This window comes from Zootermopsis nevadensis, unplaced genomic scaffold (assembly GCF_977971745.1).
Source record: "Zootermopsis nevadensis isolate Lab colony 2312 unplaced genomic scaffold, Znev_1.0 Znev_ptg000037l, whole genome shotgun sequence".
Taxonomy (NCBI): Eukaryota; Metazoa; Arthropoda; class Insecta; order Blattodea; family Termopsidae; genus Zootermopsis; species Zootermopsis nevadensis.
Genome location: NW_028259169.1, coordinates 3,377,368 through 3,392,579, shown reverse-complemented (window position 1 = coordinate 3,392,579; position 15,212 = coordinate 3,377,368). Strand labels below are relative to the sequence as shown.

Genomic DNA, 15,212 nt, shown 5'->3' with positions numbered 1-15,212 from the left:
AGAACGTATATAAACAGGTCCCAGTCCGAGAAGAGAAAAGGATGGAAGGATCCTGTTCATATGGACCTGCCGTCACACAGAACACTAAATAATAATAAGATGAGGTGGTCTAGCGGTTAGAACGCTGGCCTTGTAATCCTGGGGGTCTCGGGTTCGATTCCCGGCGGTGCCCGAATTTATAACTTGTGTTGGGCAAGGCCGTGGTCTAGGCAACACGGAGTTTTCCTCCGTGGCATCCCAACAATTACTCCATTCACACACAGAAGAAGGCAATGGCAAACCACTTCTGGATCATCTGCCAAGAACGTATATGAACAGGTCCCAGTCCGAGAAAAGGATGGAAGGATCCTGTTCATATGGACCTGTCGTCAGACAGAACACTAAATAAATAAATAAATAATACATGAACAGATCGATTATTTAGAGGCGACCAAGGTGGAGGCCGATGACAAAAATTACTTTCTTTGCCTTTCCTTTGTTAATTCAAATTATTGTAGCATTTCATGAGTTCAGGCATGCCTACGTCACCATGGATACTACAAGCAAAGAAGAGTGACTTACTAAATAAAACTCTACGTGGAAATTTATAACTTCCGTCTTAACAAAAAATTTTGGTCGTCCTTTAAACTGGGTTACAAACGTTTTGTGGCGCTCCTCTATTTGAAATAGGATGCAGCCCTCAGCAAATAAATCGAAATGAACGTACCATGAAACTGTGGGGTATGTTTCGTATGTAATTATCCTAAAACCAATTTTGCTACTTTTTCAGACAGACTACAAATAATTTTGTGATTGTAAACAAAATTGAAATAGTTAATATAAATAATTATATAACCCAAAAATATGTGCATATGTAAGTACTGAAAACCATTTTGGTCACGAGTTTAATAATATTGATGAACCCCCCCCCCCCCCCCCCCCCACAGCTTATAAGTACGGTTTTTTCATGCAATCAACTGTACTGAAACAATGATGCTGCTTGTTTCTAACAAACTTGTATTTACCGCTTGTAAGGACGTGTTATGTGTAAATTAATATTCTACAGGCTATGCGTCTTTAACACATTTCATAAGGATATTGGCAGAAAATTCGACTTCATTACGAAGTTAGTTTTCTGTTCACCTACACCTAATTGCCTTGGATAATTTCTAACGATGACAAAAAAGGATGAAAACGGTCCTGGCCTATTTCAATATATTATTTCAGAATTTGCCTGCGGGGACTAAAAATTTAAATCAGGACAGCAGAATTCCAAGCCTACGTCTAAAACCGATAACTCACGAATACAAAGCACGATTGCTGGCCATCAAACCGGGACACCGGTTTCTGGCAAGAAGTTCTAATATTATTAATGAAGGCAGTCGTCGTCACAGTACATACATGCACACCTTTGCTTAAAAAATAAAGTATGCGAATGACCGACTACACAGATGTTGCTGAAAATGGAAACAGATATCCCTTCGCATACAAAGCTGAATCAGCCATTACGTCATAACACACATGAAGAAAATAGTAAGTACTACCACTCAAGAGAACAAAGGTGGGAAATTAAACCTTATAAGGATTAATTCTTTACAGTAGACATGGAGAACGTGTCTTCAGCTGGGTTCGTTCTTCAAAGCAAATCATACAAAGATAAATCCACATATCCTATAACGAAGAGTCGAGATTTGCGGCCACAAAAATGGCGCTTAACATCGGTTATCTTACCAATATTACAACGCCGTGTCTGCAACAGAAAATATTTGCTCTCTAATCGATATAAACATCGACCTTTGAAGGTCCTGAAACTCAATATTTTATTACAAATAATAAAAAATACAAAATCAAATTAAATATGACCATATTAAAGAGTACTAACATAAAAGGACACTAAAAACTTTAACATTTCTGTCGATGTTCTTGTGGGCTATGGGGTCGCGCTACCTCGATGCATGTGTAATTTACCAACGAATCTGGGAAACACACTTTCTCCATCTTCAGCGACGAAGTTCTTATTCTTAAACTGTCATGGACAAGTTGTCTTCCGATTCAGAATTATGAATTAAACAGCTTATTGGGTATATGGTAGGACTCCCTAGGAGGAGGATCGGCATACTGCAACGCCACTACCTACACGAGACAACACAAACACAAAATAAATACATACATACCCAGAATAGGGTTGGAACACAAGTTCGTACTCCTTCAGATTGCCCTTTCACTGTTCTAAACTTACTTCATGTAATTTCCAGCATTCTTAAACTTTCCCTTTTAGCATACGGCCCAAAAAAAATGGCTGAACAGCAAGGAATTGGTCAAAGTAACACAACCGGTTCGTAAACATTCGCAGAAGGGTTCACGTACCATTGACTAGCTCGTGATCTAACAGAACAGCGTGCAGCCTGCACCAGGCAAGTTTAAGGAAGCATAATACGAATTAGCCACGCTGGCCTTGTAATCCTGGGGTCTCGGGTTCGAATTTATAACTTGTGTTGGGCAAGGCCGTGGTCTAGGCAACACGGAAATTTCCTCTGTGGCATCCCAACAATTACTCCATTCACACACAGAAGAAAGCAATGGCAAACCACTTCTGGATCATCTGCCAAGAACGCATATGAACAGGTCCCAGTCCGAGAAGAGAAAAGGATCGAAGGATCCTGTTCATATGGACCTGTCGTCAGACAGAACACTAAATAATAATAAGATGAGGTGGTCTAGCGGTTAGAACGCTGGCCTTGTAATCCTGGGGTCTCGGGTTCGAATTTATAACTTGTGTTGGGCAAGGCTGTGGTCTAGGCAACACGGAGTTTTCCTCTGTGGCATCCCAACAATTACTCCATTCACACACAGAAGAAGGCAATGGCAAACCACTTCTGGATCATCTGCCAAGAACGTATATGAACAGGTCCCAGTCCGAGAAAAGGATGGAAGGATCCTGTTCATATGGACCTGTCGTCAGACAGAACACTAAATAATAATAAGATGAGGTGGTCTAGCGGTTAGAACGCTGGTCTTGTAATCCTGGGGTCTCGGGTTCGAATTTATAACTTGTGTTGGGCAAGGCCGTGGTCTAGGCAACACGGAGTTTTCCTCCGTGGCATCCCAACAATTACTCCATTCACACACAGAAGAAGGCAATGGCAAACCACTTCTGGATCATCTGCCAAGAACGCATATGAACAGGTCCCAGTCCGAGAAAAGGATGGAAGGATCCTGTTCATATGGACCTGTCGTCAGACAGAACACTAAATAATAATAAGATGAGGTGGTCTAGCGGTTAGAACGCTGGCCTTGTAATCCTGGGGTCTCGGGTTCGAATTTATAACTTGTGTTGGGCAAGGTCGTGGTCTAGGCAACACGGAGTTTTCCTCCGTGGCATCCCAACAATTACTCCATTCACACACAGAAGAAGGCAATGGCAAACCACTTCTGGATCATCTGCCAAGAACGCATATGAACAGGTCCCAGTCCGAGAAAAGGATGGAAGGATCCTGTTCATATGGACCTGTCGTCAGACAGAACACTAAATAATAATAAGATGAGGTGGTCTAGCGGTTAGAACGCTGGCCTTGTAATCCTGGGGTCTCGGGTTCGAATTTATAACTTGTGTTGGGCAAGGTCGTGGTCTAGGCAACACGGAGTTTTCCTCCGTGGCATCCCAACAATTACTCCATTCACACACAGAAGAAGGCAATGGCAAACCACTTCTGGATCATCTGCCAAGAACGCATATGAACAGGTCCCAGTCCGAGAAAAGGATGGAAGGATCCTGTTCATATGGACCTGTCGTCAGACAGAACACTAAATAATAATAAGATGAGGTGGTCTAGCGGTTAGAACGCTGGTCTTGTAATCCTGGGGTCTCGGGTTCGAATTTATAACTTGTGTTGGGTAAGGCCGTGGTCTAGGCAACACGGAGTTTTCCTCCGTGGCATCCCAACAATTACTCCATTCACACACAGAAGAAGGCAATGGCAAACCACTTCTGGATCATCTGCCAAGAACGCATATGAACAGGTCCCAGTCCGAGAAAAGGATGGAAGGATCCTGTTCATATGGACCTGTCGTCAGACAGAACACTAAATAATAATAAGATGAGGTGGTCTAGCGGTTAGAACGCTGGCCTTGTAATCCTGGGGTCTCGGGTTCGAATTTATAACTTGTGTTGGGCAAGGTCGTGGTCTAGGCAACACGGAGTTTTCCTCCGTGGCATCCCAACAATTACTCCATTCACACACAGAAGAAGGCAATGGCAAACCACTTCTGGATCATCTGCCAAGAACGCATATGAACAGGTCCCAGTCCGAGAAAAGGATGGAAGGATCCTGTTCATATGGACCTGTCGTCAGACAGAACACTAAATAATAATAAGATGAGGTGGTCTAGCGGTTAGAACGCTGGCCTTGTAATCCTGGGGTCTCGGGTTCGAATTTATAACTTGTGTTGGGCAAGGCCGTGGTCTAGGCAACACGGAGTTTTCCTCTGTGGCATCCCAACAATTACTCCATTCACACACAGAAGAAGGCAATGGCAAACCACTTCTGGATCATCTGCCAAGAACGTATATGAACAGGTCCCAGTCCGAGAAGAGAAAAGGATGGAAGGATCCTGTTCATATGGACCTGTCGTCAGACAGAACACTAAATAATAATAATTACGAATTAGCAACTCTAAGTAGCCACGGCATTGCAGAAAATGGATTAGTGAAAAATACACCCACACCCACTAAACAGGATGCAAAGGAATGGCTACCTTCAGCTTAATTATAACCTTTGGCACTTAAGTTATCTATTTAAGGTTAGGAAGATAGCTGTCTTCTATGCTATTGCGTCGTGTAGTATGGTAGAAGTTTACCGACGTTTCAGAGGTTCTTCTTGCCACCATCATCAGGGCGACGAGTAAATCCTACCTATTTAAGGTTGCCTAATGGAAGGTTGCCGAAGTGTAAACACAAGTTGGCGTATACTGATAGGATTTAACATTTATAGTCGTTCAAAATTAAACCTGGACACCTACAGATTACGTGTCACCTCAGCAGCGGGCTGTTGAGAACACCACAGCAAGGGGCCGTTAATTTCTTGACCAGCTGAGCGACTATCAGCGTCTCAGGGTGTTTGCTCCATTGAATTCGTTTGAATTCCGACTCAGACGCCTAACTTACGTATTATCGTTTCTTCCAGTGAGCTGGATAACTGTTGGTCTGCAACAGCTATTAGAAGCTTGTGCAACAGACTCTGAGGTGACTGAACTGAATTCAAGTCAAGTTTTCCCGAAACGCGTGTGGAATTGAACTGACGTCAGGATCGGCCGAGACCCTGAGAGAGGAATGAATTAAAAGTCAGGACAAGCTGGCCCTTGTGATAGAAATACAACGAAATCAAGATTGCCGGCCTTTTGTGCAACATCAAATTTTAAGTGACACGCCAAACCTCGTAGCAGGAATTAACAGAAGTCTCGACTCCGATGATCTACACATTAGAATCGAATTCAAGTCTGGATTAGCTGTCACTTATGTTTGGATTGAATTAAAGTTATTCATTTGCGTCTTCAGGCACGTAAGTAACAAAAGCTGCCTTTCATTCCAGCTGCAGGTATCTGCAACCAGGCAGCATTACACAATGACGTCATCACTACTCATTTATCCTACTTTTGCTGTACATACTTCACACAAGAAGGGCATAAAGATTAACTTCGTAACAGCATTCCGTTTTGGAGATAAATACTGGAGTATCCACAAACAAATCCGTATTGTTATGAACGCCAGGTGTCAGTTCATCTCCGTAAAAAAAGGCACTAGATCAGCTTTTGTGTTGTTCTATCTACGTCTTGTCTCCACATTGGAGATCGTAAAGAACGGTTCTCCACTTGGCGAGAATTACTTCACAAAACAAGAAGTTACACGATTTCAAAATCTCTTCTAATGAAATCTTGTCTGATGGAAACGAGGATTGAAACGAAATGGTAATTTCATGGCGATGAAATACTAAGGGTCGCAGAGTTTCCGCGATGGTGTGTGTTCATCTCCCAGACACCGACCATTCTACAAGAGTGACTGAAATGGAACAATGTCGTTCAGCTGTGAAGCGATGGCCTTATTCGAGTACACAACCAATTCTAATTTCGGCATAATTTACGGAAATCCAAAACTGAAATTGATTTACAAACAATATTTTATAGCGCACAATCTGAAGCTTTCATGGTGACTAACACTTATAAAATCTTCTCGGATTATCAGCCATGTCACTTGGTTGAAAATCACCAATGTTTCTGAAGCCATTTGTCCCTCGTAAGGTCTGATCTAAAGGTTTCACGGCAACGAACATAAGTAAAATATGTGATCACGTCGAAAACCTAATTATAGGAACACAGACGGTCCCCGAAACATCGGTGATTTTTAACCAAGTGAAATGGATGATATCCCGAGAAGATTTCATAAATATTTTATTGAATACTTATTATCTGTCTTCATACAAAAGTCATCTATTACAGACAATAATTTGTTACAGTTGTAGCTATTATGTTGTAAGTTTTAAAAAAAACATTTTTACACGGTCATGTTATTTTACGTTCTAAAAAATCATAAGATTACAGAAAGTTTCCTATTTTATCTATCGAAAATCTTTTAGCACATATGACTTAAAGATGTATGGTTGTTACTCCCACTCAAGGTATTCGCTTTTTTTTACTGGACTCACAGCAAGACACCAGATAAAGGGACAACAAGTTCACTGTATCTGTGATCATTTGATGATAACCTTGACTGCCACTTTCAAATCCTGAGAAGGTCGGGTAATGAGCTAATCACCACGTCGGTCTACAGCCTAGAACATTTGCGCAACGCTGGTCTCAGACTGTGAGCATTAGCACAAACCCAGGGGGAATCTAACAGCTTCCGGGGCAGATCGAGTAGAGGGCAGTACGAAAGATACAGAAAGCAAACAGATGCTGTGCTGTCTTCTATCTATGTATCTATGTCTATCACGAGAAGCGAGGAAAAATAACGTCCTTTATGAAGCCAAGTAAGTCCACGAATAATTTGACATTGACATTTCTTTAACAGAGCGAAAATAGAGGGTAATTTAAGACTGTGTAATTCAAGTCGAAAGAACACGTGCTTTGATTTAAGCACCATCAAATCTGCTTACGGATATCGAAATCCCAAAGGACCTTGGAGTTTTATGGATGTCTTCTGGGTTCTAGCGCCGTGTAGTATGGTAGAAGTTTAGCAACGTTTCAGAGGTCCTTGCTGCCTCCGTCATCAGGGCGATGAGTAGAGGTACTTAGAAAATGCTGTTCAACACACGTCATAAGCAGCCCGAGTATTTATGACGCATATCACAAGCATGTTCAATAAATACACTTTCTAAGACGTATGCAATTTTATTTACCTTCTTTCCATTATGTTTCTCCATCAAAGTAAATATTCATTACACATTTTATCGACAGTCGGACTAAAATCTTACCCGTTTACGACAATGTAATTCCATAAATCGCAGTACAAATAGATATTCAAGCAGAAAATCATTCATCAATTTCTTGGTTGGATTTTATTTCCATGTCAGACACTTTCAGTTTATTATAAGTAATCTTACATTCATTTTCAACCAAAATCATGTTCGCACCTGCGAGATTGCATATTATTATTACCAAAATACCTTCGCATTCTGGTGTGATTGTTCCGGGAGCGGGGGGGGGGTTGCATTTAATAATACTACACACACCCCACGTGACACCTGGGATAGATGTGCTCCGAGGCACCTGGAAACTGCAATTCAACTTCAACTCATCTCGCAATGAACCACGACTGAACAAAACGCATGCAAGAAAATGTTGGAAACTCAACCGAGAAATAATTCAGGATGTCAGTTTCCTCATAGTTAAGACCCTTTCCTACAAAGACTACTGAACAACTAACTATAGAGATAGATTTATTTTGTCTACACGCACTGAAGAAACAGCTGGTTTTCCACCGAAACACAGAAGCAATTGAAACTGAGTTGCAGTTTCCAGTTGCCTTAATGCACACACGGCCCCAGACATTGATTTAACATCGCACTTCAAGACTTCTGGGTTTAACAACGTATGCACGGAAAAGATGCGTGAGGCCTGTCTGTCTGGATTATGACGTAATCACGGGGGATTCCCCAAGTTGTTGCGGGGCTGGCTGCGAATTCTGTACGTAAGAATTCTCATTTTTGGAATCACCAACGCGTTAGGTAGGCCGCACACCGGCATGCGTCAAGACATGTAACAGTCAAGACACGATGTCTGCGACATGACGCAAAGAAAGAGCACAATTGAAACGAATGAGATTATGAAAACCGCCGCACACCGGTCTGAGTCATGATGTTGACGTCAGCTTCATGCTGCAGACACGTGCAGCGAGACTCGGATTGTTCCTTTTCTGTGCGTCAGGACTGAGACATCAGTACTCAAGTAACAGGACCAGTGTACGTTATCGACATGAGTGAAGAATAACAAATATTAAGATAGTGCAGACGGTTGAGAAATTCCCGGTAATATACGATTATTCGACCCCGGGCCACTCAAACAAGGAGGAGGTTGATAAAGCTTGGCATGCAGTTTCAAAAGTGCACTGATTAATTTTATTTTAATGAGCTAATGACTGAATTAACTATTATACACACTGAGCTTAAGCTCGTTTCGTACAAGTCTGCTCTCACTCACACATAAAACGAAAAGATTTATGTTAAAGTGTACTTATTCTACAAATGAAGAGCTACGTTTGGTTTCAAAAAGTAAGAACACAAATGGATTCTGGGGACATTCGATAATAAGACTGGAATTTCATCGGATCGTTTAACAAGTCGCGCGCTAAAACGTACGCACCATGTTGAGCACACGACTCATTAAAGTCATGAATCCACTTCCATTTCCTTCCTTTACGTACTTTCAACCACTGGACGACGTCATGTCATCAACTAGAGAAGATGTGATAAGACGCAGACACGTGCTACTTCGGTGTGCGGACTCGAGTCTGAATCACGAATAAAGCAAGACTGCGTCTTTTGTCTCATGTCTTGATGCTTGTCTTGACGCAGTTGGTGTGCGGCTGCTCTTACTTCCGTCACACATAAACGCATATAGCCCTCAAGGGACAGCTATTTTTGTCAGATTTCAACCAAAATTGGAAAGTGTCGACAAAATTTAGCAACACTGTCCAGTATCAAATTCCACAAATATCTCTGACGCCGTTTTAGAGTTTTTGAATGCGAACAGGAAGGCTTGATGAAGACAAAAGATGCATTTTTTTTTGCAACTTTCATCTCCAGAATGCTAGATACCGAATTTCCACATCACCTGTACCAAAACGGAAGACAGTCCATGGATAAAGAACAGTGACAGCTCTGTCGCTGAACAGCTGGTCTAGCCGCTGAAGCAAGGAAAACAAACAAAAACCAGAATTAGACCGCGCAAAGATAATATAATATTTCAGTTGTATATAACAATATAAAAGCTGTGTCTGACATGACCGGAAACCTGCAAGTTCATCCTCTGCTAATTCCTGACGAGCTAACCGGTAACTGAACCTGATCTGCTAGCCAATTTCGCATTCAATGCTGCTATTTACGAGTATAGTATACCAAAGCCAAATTGCATCCCGCTGAACAAACCTAGCAAGTCGTAAGCCTACAAAATTAAACCACGAGTTCTCAACAAACCAATGCATGAGTTGTCACCCAGATTATAACATTACACATACTGGGCACAGCATCCAACAGAATGCGTTACTTCCAATGCATTAATCCAGAAGTTTATAAATAATAACATAGGCCTGCCACCAGTTCTTAGAAATAAAAACGCTAATCAATTATTGAACAGTCCACATCATCAATCAAGTAGAGTTATAGCTACAATTTTAAAAACTTTTACACTGACAAGAAGCCAATCAATTTTCGATTTCGATACTGTCTCAGCATGTGCTTATTTCACATTTTTAAATACGACTTTACGTCTGAGCTGATAAGTAACAACATTTTAGGAAGCTGTACATCGTCCAATTATAACACCATGAAAAGGTAAATTATAGCCGCTCAGCTAATTAATAAATAACATCGCCATTTATGGAACCCGTGTCCTGTCCTGAGCCAGTTTAATTCAGTGCACGTCCCTACGCGCTTATTGTTTTAAAATCCATTTTAGTATTGTATCATACGACCTACGTTCAATCTCCCAAGTACTCTTCCATTAAAGGGTTTCCGTCGATAATCTGAATGCATGTTAATAACGCTGAAAAATCACGCGAACTTTCGGTACAAGAACTTTTAACCACAGTTAATTAAAGTACAAAGATGCACTGCTGCACACACAGATGCACCAGAATGTTCCAGAAAGAGAAGAAATACCAATTATTGGACTATAGTGCATGAATTTGGCTTTACGAGCCTAAAACCTAACCGGTTCTGAAATTATAATATAATTGTTTAATAATAATAATGATTCAATTCAATTCATTTATTAAAGTGCTTAACAACAGCCAAAAAGGCCAATAACAGCCAAGCACTAACAATACAAACAATACAATAAAAAAAACTAAATATATAAATGTACAGTGTTAATTTAATGCAAAATAATTAATAAGTAAATAAACTAAATATACCTAAGTCATATAATTCAATTAATAATACTATATAAAACAAAACAAAAAAAACTTATAAAATGATGACAATAATAATAAACAACAGGGAGAAGTTTCCACTCCCAAATTCATTTCCCTACGATTAATTTCATTAATGGTATTATTCTCGCACCTACACCTAAGCCCGCAGGTTGGCCTCTCCTTTCTGGCTTTCCAAACAAAACGTACGAATTTCTGATCTTCACTCTGCCGACTTCATCGTCGACTTCGTTATTCCAAAATTATTTCGGGAACAGCACTAATTGTCAAGCTCTTGACTGTGTAATTCTTTGCGATCTCCAGTCAGTTCATCACTCCTGGGCGCAAATATATTCCTCAGAACCCTCCTCTTTACACCAAGGAACTGAAAAAGCTTTTGATATCTGGCCTCAAAAAGTAGTTTGTTCCCAAGCTATTCGATTACATTCTAATATCGATAAGAATCATTAATATACAGGGTGATTCTAAAAGGACTTTACAACTTTGAAAGTGTATAGAAATTTGACACCTCAAATGATTATGTAAGGTTTCTGATTAAATTTCTAGATACCTTCAAAGTTGTAAAGTCCTTTTAGAATCATTAATATATATTGTGTACAGTCATCAGTATTATTTTTATAGCCTGAGGATACAAAACGTTTTTGAAATGCGTAGTACATACGAAAGAGAGAGTGGTACAGCAAGCTGGTCAAAGTGAACCAGCGCCAAGCGTGTGTCAGCTGGCAGAGTCCTATTCTTAGAAAGCATTTGGTTAGGTACAGAAATTATATGGATAATCCTAAAAACATTAACCAAGTGGACGCCAGTTCATGAACTCCACTTAAACGATACTCAGACAAACAAAAACATGACGAATGTGAAATAATTTCGTTTATTTTAGTGTTTACGACACATTTTACAGCGAAGCATATATTTATAAATAAGCAGCTTAATTATGGGAAATATAAAATGTTTATGGGAAGTGTTTTTACCTAAATACCATTTTTGATTGCAACTATACACCAATATAAATTACGGTACTGTCTATAAAAGGGCAAAGTCCTCGAGAATGGAGAGATATTTACAGAACCCGAAAGTTCATTACCTTGTTCACCAGAGACCGTCACTAGCAGCTATCCGATGACAAATTAATCGCTTCTAATCATCTCATTTGACAGTCGTGAATTTGTGCAAATCATTCTGTTCATGTTGCTCTCTCATACGTTTGACGTGTATATATTACACTCTGAAGTTTCCCCAAATGCTCAGTGCCATTGTAAATTTTCGAACACCTATCGGCAGCTTTCAGCAATACAGATGGCCATCATCATCGTCCTGATGACGGAGGCAGTACGCACCTCCGAAGCGTTGGTCAACTTATGATACTACAGGCGCAATATGCCGGAAAGCTGGCGGCTAATATGAAAATGGTCGTCTTCCGGCTTGCTGTAGTATGGCAGATGTTTCAGGGTGTCGATGGCGGCAACAAGCACCTCTGAAACGTCGGTAAAATTCTGTCAGACTACAGAGCGCAAAAACCCAAAATGACAGCTATCCTCAAGCTAGAAAAAATTCACACGAATCACAATACATAAATCCATAGACAATTTTGAAAAAAGTGTAAAATACACCAATCCGAAGTCAGAACTAGCTAGTTCTTTGTAACTTTAGTCGGCTTGCACAATCAAGCTGCATTTCTGTCGCTATTATTCATTCGCGTTTTGTAACAACTTCAAATTCTACAGAATAAACAAGAATAAAGGAAGGACGTCACGCCACTGATACAGATGCGGTCCTATTATTCTTCTGTTCACAAGAATGTACATGAGTCATCCTGTTTCTTACCCACAGGCAACGACCGATACTACGAAGCACGACTTGTAAATGTGTATTTTGTGCAACTTTGCACAATCCGCGGAAACGCACTCGTAACTGTATTCAATATTAACCTCCCGATTACGAAGATGTGCATGTAAGTGGTTAGCATGGCCGATTCGTATTCACCGCGTAGCACATTCGATTTTTTCCCCCTAAGGTATTTCATTTCTGAGATTCATAATTCTCCATAGTCCAAGAATGCGAATGCTGGGATAGTATCTCAAAACAAGTAAAACACCTTCCTCCCACCTCAACATTCAAAGTCATAGGCAGGGCCGTTGAACAAACGACTGTTCAATTATTCGTAAATTTGTGCTATTCTAACATTCTCCCACGAAAGCGTGCATCAGAACTGTTGGATGTAAAACTATCACAATGATTTATCAATCTCCCCGTTTCCAGTCTGACCAGATGCCCACATTCTTCGGTTCATTAGAATATAATGGAAATGCTCCCACTTACCTTACTGTCGACATCCGTTTCTTCTGAATCCCTGATGAGTGGTTCGATTACCTCACAACGTTTTCTCCAACTTCCCTCCACAAAAAATACACTTAAACTGCGTGTTAGAGGTATCTTCTTCATCCACAATATGTATTAAGAAAATATGTAGGAATGGACTAACAACAAAACAATCACTTCAAACACTTCTCAAAACTATCATGAAATGCGCAAAATATCAGAACAATTACGCAATTCCTATTCATATATGTCACTAGTGTCGTGTTGAAAAAAACTGTGCAAAGAACGAGTTGAGCGGGATTTGATCGCGTTACGTGAGCCCTAGCTCTAACCAACCGGCTTCCACACACGTCGCCTGTCGCAACCCTACTGACTGAAGAGCGAAGCCTAGCGGACGGTCGGCACGCTAACCTGTACTGGGCTGCCAGACGAGTTCACTAGCAGTTGGTTGCGGGGGGCGGCCGTCAGACTGCGGACAAACAGGGGCAAGCTTTAATAAGACCTTGAGGATGGCTGCGCCGTGTGGTTTGGTAGGCGTTTACGGACGTTTCAAAGGTGTTAGTTCCATCACGGCGGTGCGAAACAAACAAGAACGAAGATGAGTATGTCACAGACACTCATCGCCCTGTTTGAACGTATTTGTCACAGTTTTTCGCCTTGAATCGCAGGTCACATGACGCAAAGAATGAGTCTCCGCCGTTGATGCGTTCTGTTTTTGTACTATGTGGCTCGGTTTTTGAAGGTGTAAAACTTGGCGTCTCTGTGGAAGCAACACAGATTAAGAATGGGAATTGAAGTTCTCACGGCGAAGAATATGAAGATCGCTGTCTTCGGCCGTGTGGTCTGCAAACCACATAGGCGCCACATTCCAGAACTTCGACGCGAGAGAGATGAAATTATGGGAGGTTGGAGATAAATCCGTGAACAGCGTCACAATTTGCATTATTATCGAAATAGAAACAAAAGATAATAAAAAACATTTAGGATGATATGCATAGAACATGCAGCAACTATGATTTAAATGAGAAATGCATGCAACATTTTGGTTTGGAAACCATAGATATGAAGACCTATGGGAGGAGAATAATATCAAAATTGAACCTTAAGGACAAGGTTGGAGAGTGTGGACTAGATTCATTTGGCACGGGACAGGTACTGGTGTTGAGATTTTGTGAACAGGCAAAGGAACTTCGGGTTCAACAAAAGACGAAAACAATTTCTGATCGTAAAATCATTTTCCCAAGCAGATCTCTGCTTCATATAGTTATTATACGTGCTACATGTCCGGCTCATCTAATTCTTCTTCATCTTAATCATTCTTATTATTATGAAGGGTACTGTAACCTTCCCTCCGCTTTGCCTTGTCACTCCACGGAAGTTGCCACGGGTTCAAACCCTGTAGCGTGCCCGGTCATCTGCGGTTACAACTTAAGATATATTTTTAGGTAGGTGGAAGGATATAAAGGAATATTTTGTGCGGGTTCTATCGGTGAACAAGAGTCTCAGGGAATATACGGGGAAACCGATGGTTGAAGCACAAAGGAAGCGAAATCTCTTGTCATGGGCAACTGATAGACGACACTGAGATGTTCTTGGAGAAGTACACTTTTATTGTCACTTGAGACATACAGACACTTAATGTAAGGCAGCGCGATGATTCGGATGTTTGTCTTTATTTGTTAGATTTTTAGGTTCAAGTAGAATGTGTCTGATCGAATGGAGAACAAAACGTAAGCAGCCCAACAGCACAAGTGCCAGGTAAAGAATACCCCCTAATTTTGTAGTTGTACTAAATTTTGAATTGAATACGTAGATCCGATTCGTTCCCCATGACGTCAGAAACACGCCGAAAAGACATATTCAAATTTCATTTATCCGTCGCCCCACAGCTACCGTTCTTTGACAATAATCATTCCTTATCTTGAAAGGCTTAATTTTTCGCCTCGTAAACAAGTTTAACGAGTGCTAGAGCTTTGTGGAAGTCATGTCACCGCTAGACGGAAAGTCTGGAAAGAACGACTGATTGTCGCTTCTCTTTTCCAATTTGATACATTAAACAATGCCAACGTTCACGAAATTAATTAAATTTTGATGAAATAAGGCGTGTCTAATTACCATCTAATTACGCCTCCTTCCTTTTGACGTGAAGACGTCTTTAAAATCGATGCCGGGTGTGGGGAGGCAATCGCGCCCAAATGAGCGACAGTTTCTGTCGAAGTAATTTCAAACTTCAATAACTCGGCTAAAAATAGACATAGTCTCGTTCTAGAGA

At 40.8% G+C, this 15,212-nt stretch overlaps 1 protein-coding gene across 1 annotated transcript in view; it reads right to left on the bottom strand.

Moving 5' to 3' along the window:
- Nucleotides 1-9,372, bottom strand: part of LOC147871835 (protocadherin-15-like) — a 62,073-nt gene extending 52,701 nt beyond the window's left edge. The window contains exon 1 of the mRNA XM_087360073.1: nt 9,304-9,372. The gene's annotated coding sequence lies outside the window, so the exon portion shown is untranslated. The remainder of the gene's footprint in view (nt 1-9,303) is intronic.
- Between the last annotated feature and the right edge of the window lie 5,840 nt (nt 9,373-15,212).